Source organism: Hyla sarda, chromosome 1 (assembly GCF_029499605.1).
Source record: "Hyla sarda isolate aHylSar1 chromosome 1, aHylSar1.hap1, whole genome shotgun sequence".
Taxonomy (NCBI): Eukaryota; Metazoa; Chordata; class Amphibia; order Anura; family Hylidae; genus Hyla; species Hyla sarda.
Window position 1 is genome coordinate 411,071,860 of NC_079189.1, and position 5,544 is coordinate 411,077,403.

The window sequence follows — 5,544 nt, forward strand, 5'->3', positions numbered from 1 at the left end:
ACGTTGTATACAGCATCACCTGTTTAGAATGTATGCTCCAATACATTGGATGTACCAGTCGAAAATTGAAAATCAGAATACAAGAACATCTTAATTTACCTTCACCAGGTCAATTTTCAAATAGATCCATGTCGGGTATAGCCAAACACATAATAGAAAAACATGATGGCATCGTTCCCAGGATAGAAGTTACAGGTCTGGAGAGAGTACATCCTCCTCGCAGAGGAGGGGACTGGTGCAAGTCCCTGTTCAGACGGGAGGCATTTTGGATCCTGTGCATGGATTCACGCTTCCCGTCCGGACTTAATTACAGACATGATTTGTCATATATATATTAGTTATGATACATCTCTCATGATGTCATGTGTGTATAGATGTATATTTATATATATATATATTTTTTTTTTCATTCATGTTTTAACACTAGATTACGGTTGTGACATTTAATGGGACTGTATTGCATTGTATTCCTCACCTGTGGGTACACACCCATGGGTGTTTCTTCCCCTCCTATGGGATATGACGATATAAAAGGAAGTCATGCTGGGCTTTGTAGTTGCCATGACTAAGACTTAGCGTTAAGTCGAAACGCGTCGGTGCGTTTGGTGTTGTTCTCCCTTTCATTGCTTTTATTGTTTGCTCATGCACTGGATTTTATATGAAGAAATAAACTTGAATGTTTTATCCAGCCTTGGGAGCCGGAACTTCCTTTTCCCCTTCCTGATTCTATCCGGGAGTGACTGACACATGCTGGCAATGTGGTGCCTCAGGTGCTACTATGTCTTATGTATGGCTGATGTGCCCTTGTCTCACCCCCTTTTGGTCCCAGGTTCTAGACATTACCCACAAACTGACGTCCATACACCTCCCCATGACGCCTGGCCTCCTGGTGCTATCCGTCTTCCCGTCCTCACAATATAAGTGGTTTACCCGTCTTGCTGGCTATATGATCCTAGCCACGAGAACAGTAATACCCAGACTGTGGAAAACCAAGACCCCCCTACGCTCTCCTCTTGGTTCCAGGAGCTCTCCCACCTTCATAGGATGGAAGAGTTGTTGGCTGACTCTAGAAAACAAGCGGACAAACATCACCTTATATCGGGTCCGTGGATTGACTTTTTGACAACTGAGGGTTACAAATCCCTCCACTTAGGGTCCTCAGACTCTACGAGCTGATGGATGTTACAGAAGGTTATCCAACCTCAAGATGTCAGCCCGCCGTGCTGGGGGGACCCTACCTGTGTGACATGCTGAAAGCTTCACCACCTCCTTTTCTCTTTTTTTGCCTGCACTTCTCCTTTCTCTATCCTTCCTCCTCCCACACCATCCTGCCTCTCTTCCCTCCCCTCCGCCCTTCCCTGTCTTCTTTTCCTCCATGTCCTCTCCCCCCCCCCCCCTCCTGATTTGTCATAACTTTTATGATGCAACTGATAGGTTGATGTTACTCTTGTTACTTTGTGGTTCCACCCATGCCTATCCTTCTTGCTACACGACTCGAGCTTCTGATCTCCTGACCCCATACGAAGTCTTAAATCGCTTGCAATGTATGTGTTTCATATGTTACGGTACCTTATATTGCCATCTGTTCTCCTGTTTATATACTTATATGACAACTTCTTTGATGAAAATTTTTTTTTTTACTTTGAAAAGAAATCACCCACCTTTCCCCATTTTTTAAATAAAATAATGTAATAAAGAATAAAAATAATCATATGTGTTATCATCACATGCATAAATGTCCGATCTATTAAAATATAAGTTTAGCTAAACCACACGGCGTAGACGTAAAAAAAATACCAATGTCCATAATTGTGCATTTTTGGTCACTTCATGTACCATAAAAATATTAATAAAAAGCGTTCAAAAAGTCCCATCAAAACAAAAATGGTACCAATAAAAACTACAGATGATGGCACAATAAACCTCATACTGCCCTGTATGCAGAAAAATAAAAAAGTTATAGGGGTTAGAAGATGGCAATTTTAAACCACACAGGAAGTTATAGTACTTGCAATTTACGCTCAGAAATTCACTGACTTAAAGATGGCAATGCATTTCTGAGCAGAATATGCAGAAAGAACAGACATGCCAATTCTTTCTGTGGATGTTAGAATTTGAATTTCTGTGCCAGATATTTCCTTTGCGGAAATTTTGCTGTGGGCACAGTGTGCCAGAATCCCATTGAAATTAATAAGACTCTTAAAAAGGTGGGCAGTTCAAAGAAGGGATAAGACCAAAGGGAAAGTCAAATGGCCAGAGACAAAGGGGGAGGCAAAATAAGGTTTTGCCCAGGGTGGCAAAAATCCTTGCAGCAGCCCTGGTGGCCACGGCCCGATATGCTGAACAGGCAGGGTCCCTTTGCCATTTCAATCCCCCCCTTCCCCTCCGATCCCCCACTGTGCCCATCTCAATAAGCCTAGTCCCAGCCAGAGTGATTGTTGTGCAAAACTGAGCAACTTTTGCAAAAGTTTCTTGTTTAAATCAGTGCGTAAACTGTGCACCTAGAAAACCACACCTAGTTTTTGAATAGGAATGTGCTTTCTATCACCCAAGCCCAAGAAAAAGTGCAAACGTGTCACACTCAAAAAAACGTGCACAAGGATGTGGTCCATCGCAAAGCCCATCTCTGAAATTAAACCGCCCTCCCTCTCTGGGCCAGAAGGCACCTGCAAGGGTCTAGGCTCAATGTCCCTTTTCTTCGAAGCTACTAGAGGACCACAAGTGCTCCTGACGTCATCCTAAGCATCAGCCCAAGAAACCACCAGCAGTGCCGTATATTATAGCATCCTGCCTATGCAGGGATGCCCAAGGTTTGCCAGGAGGTGCCGAATCTGATGGCCACACACACCTCCCTTGGACCGCCAGGAGGGACACCAAGAAGGGCTTACCGCATCCTGACAAATCCTGTGACAAACAAAAACATGTTCAAGTAGCACAGTGAAAAACAGACATAAACAATTAAGTGAATGTGCGCCATGAAGTGCGGCCCGGCGTCCGGCCGGATCTATAAAAATTTCCCCGATCCTAGCCAGAAGACTGGGAATCAAAGAGGTGATTGCCAAACGTGAAGAATGCATGGTGCAGAGCTTCCACTCAGTGAGCTATTACACCCAGTGAGTTTTGGCACCTCAGGGTCACCACTCCCCGAGGCACAGTAGTACCTGGGCCTTCAACCCCCTCAGCCTCATGGTGAGACCTGGAGGGGACAGGTCACATCAGAGCAGCCGTCGAGCTGATTCCTCAGAACCCGGAATGCCCCGAGGCACCTGCCCCCTCCATGCAGCATCCATCCTACATCAATGGCAGAGACTAGACCACTGATAAGAACAGATACTACACTTGATCTTAGCCAAAAGGCCAAGAGCCATATATGCCATCAGAACGCAACCGCATAAATGCGACACGTGCTGTATGCCGCAACTATGCAAATATATAGCACAGCCTGCAGCCTGTTCCAACTTATTGTGAAAACACTAATTTCGGCTGGGATTACACTTGGCGTGTTTGTCAGAAAAAAACACCATGCTCGCTGCGGGCACATGTTATGTTGGAATCAATAGGATAATATGAAATGCCAGACACTAATGGGGTTTTCTTCATCCTCTTATGGCCTTATCAAATCTGTGGGATGTGGAGAGCATGTTTTTTTTTTTTAAATGAAGTTTTGGTGTTTTTCTTCCCAATGTTTTTAATAGAAATCCTTGGGTCACATGATGAAAGAATCACATGACTTGTAAAGAGAAAAGACAGAGGGAAAATAATAATAATAATACATATTGGGGGAGATGTATGAAAACCTGTACAGAGGAAAAGTTGACCAGTTGTCCATAGCAACCAATCAGATCGCTTCTTTCACTTTTCAGAGGCCTTTTTAAGGCCTTTTAGGTTTTAATAAATAACCCCCCCAGTGTTTTTAGTAAAAATGCCACAAAGATGGCAGAGAAAGGAAATAAGGGGGCCAGTTTTTGGTGTTTTTTTTAATCTTTTTTAATTTTTGGCAAAAAAAAAAGTAAACATCAATCAAGAATTGCGTCTGTTCCTAGGCTTAGGCTGGGATTAAACACAACTTATGTGTGGCGTTTTTCAAGCACACAGTGCTTTATTCCCCCCCCCCCCCCCCCTTTCGTCAGACATCTGTCTAGCTGTTGCAAAGCTACAACTCCAAGCATACCCAGGGCATGCTGGGAGTTGTAGTTTTGCAACAGATGGACAGCCACAAGGGATCAGTGGTTCAATATGTCAATCTAGGACCATGGTGTCTGATCCTAAATTGGCAGCAGGATCCTCGACCACTTTAAATTCAATGAATGCAGGGACGTCTAACGAGTGACATCCTTTGCTCCAGTAGCGCCATTTTAACCCCTTAAGGACCACGGGTTTTTCCGTTTTTGCACTTTCATTTTTCCTCCTCACCTTTTAGAAATCATAACCCTTTCAATTTTGCACCTAAAAATCCATGTAATGGCTTATTTTTTGCGCCACCAATTCTACTTTGCAGTGACATCAGTCATTTTACCCAAAAATCGACGGCAAAACCGAAAGAAAAAAAAAAACAGTAATTGTGCGATGAAATTGAAGAAAAAACGCCCGCTACCTCTTGATAACGCTGCGGAAGCAGCGAAACATGTTGAGGGGGGCAGAGTAGGGAGACATTTTAATACAGCAAAGCAGCAGCTCAGGATTACTAAACGTGCTAACGTTAGGCATTTCAATTACAGCAGAGATATTAGAGTGCTAACAAAAGAGGACTGAATATAAGCCTCTATAGATATACAAAAGGGATTGTGGCAGTGTGGCAAGGAAAGGGTGTATTTCCTTGGCTCACCCTGCAGAAGCTCTCACCTGCTTCTTAAGTAATGAGGCAGGAGGAAAGGGAGGTGTATATGAGATGGAGACTCAGTCTAATGTGGGCTCTTCCTAGGAGACAGCATGTGGGCTGTAGGGAAGAGACAGAGCCTGCTGAGGAGTACACAGCCCGAGCTATGAGTGGCTCAAAGAGAGTGACATGACTTGTGAGTAGAAGGTTGCAGGGGACATATGTTTAACCGGCTGAGGGAAGCTCAGCGGTTGTTAGTCAGGACAAGCTGATCTGTTTAGTCAGTGACCAGACGGTCTAGGATTTTGTTTTGTTCCTGCTTTTTGTTTATTTCTTTCCCTGCAACCTGTCTAATAAAACTGGCAAGGTGCCAGATTTGCATTATAAGCGTTTGTTTGCTGGTTTATTGAGAAGAAACGCATCCTGTGGCGTGGTCCAGGACGATCCCAGAGCTAATCCCCTAGACGGATCGTCACAGGGATACAAACGCAGGGTACACTGAGCTGCTGACTTGCCAGAATTTAACTGTGTGAGTTTCTAATTAATTTCGGCACATTTATCTTATCTTATAATTTAATAAAGCTTGTGGGAATACCATAAAGAATTTATATATGGGAAAATAGGGCAATTTTTGGATTCCCTCAGGGAATCTATAGGTTAATACAATAAGTTATCCCTCCATATATTGGTCCAAACAAGTTAAGAAATTGAAGAAAAAACGCCATTTT

The 5,544-nt window shown here is 43.5% G+C and overlaps 1 pseudogene; it reads right to left on the reverse strand.

Annotated features, from left to right (window-relative positions):
* Positions 1–3,193: 3,193 nt before the first annotated feature.
* On the reverse strand, positions 3,194–3,363 carry LOC130344358 (U2 spliceosomal RNA; annotated as a pseudogene).
* Positions 3,364–5,544: the final 2,181 nt, after the last annotated feature.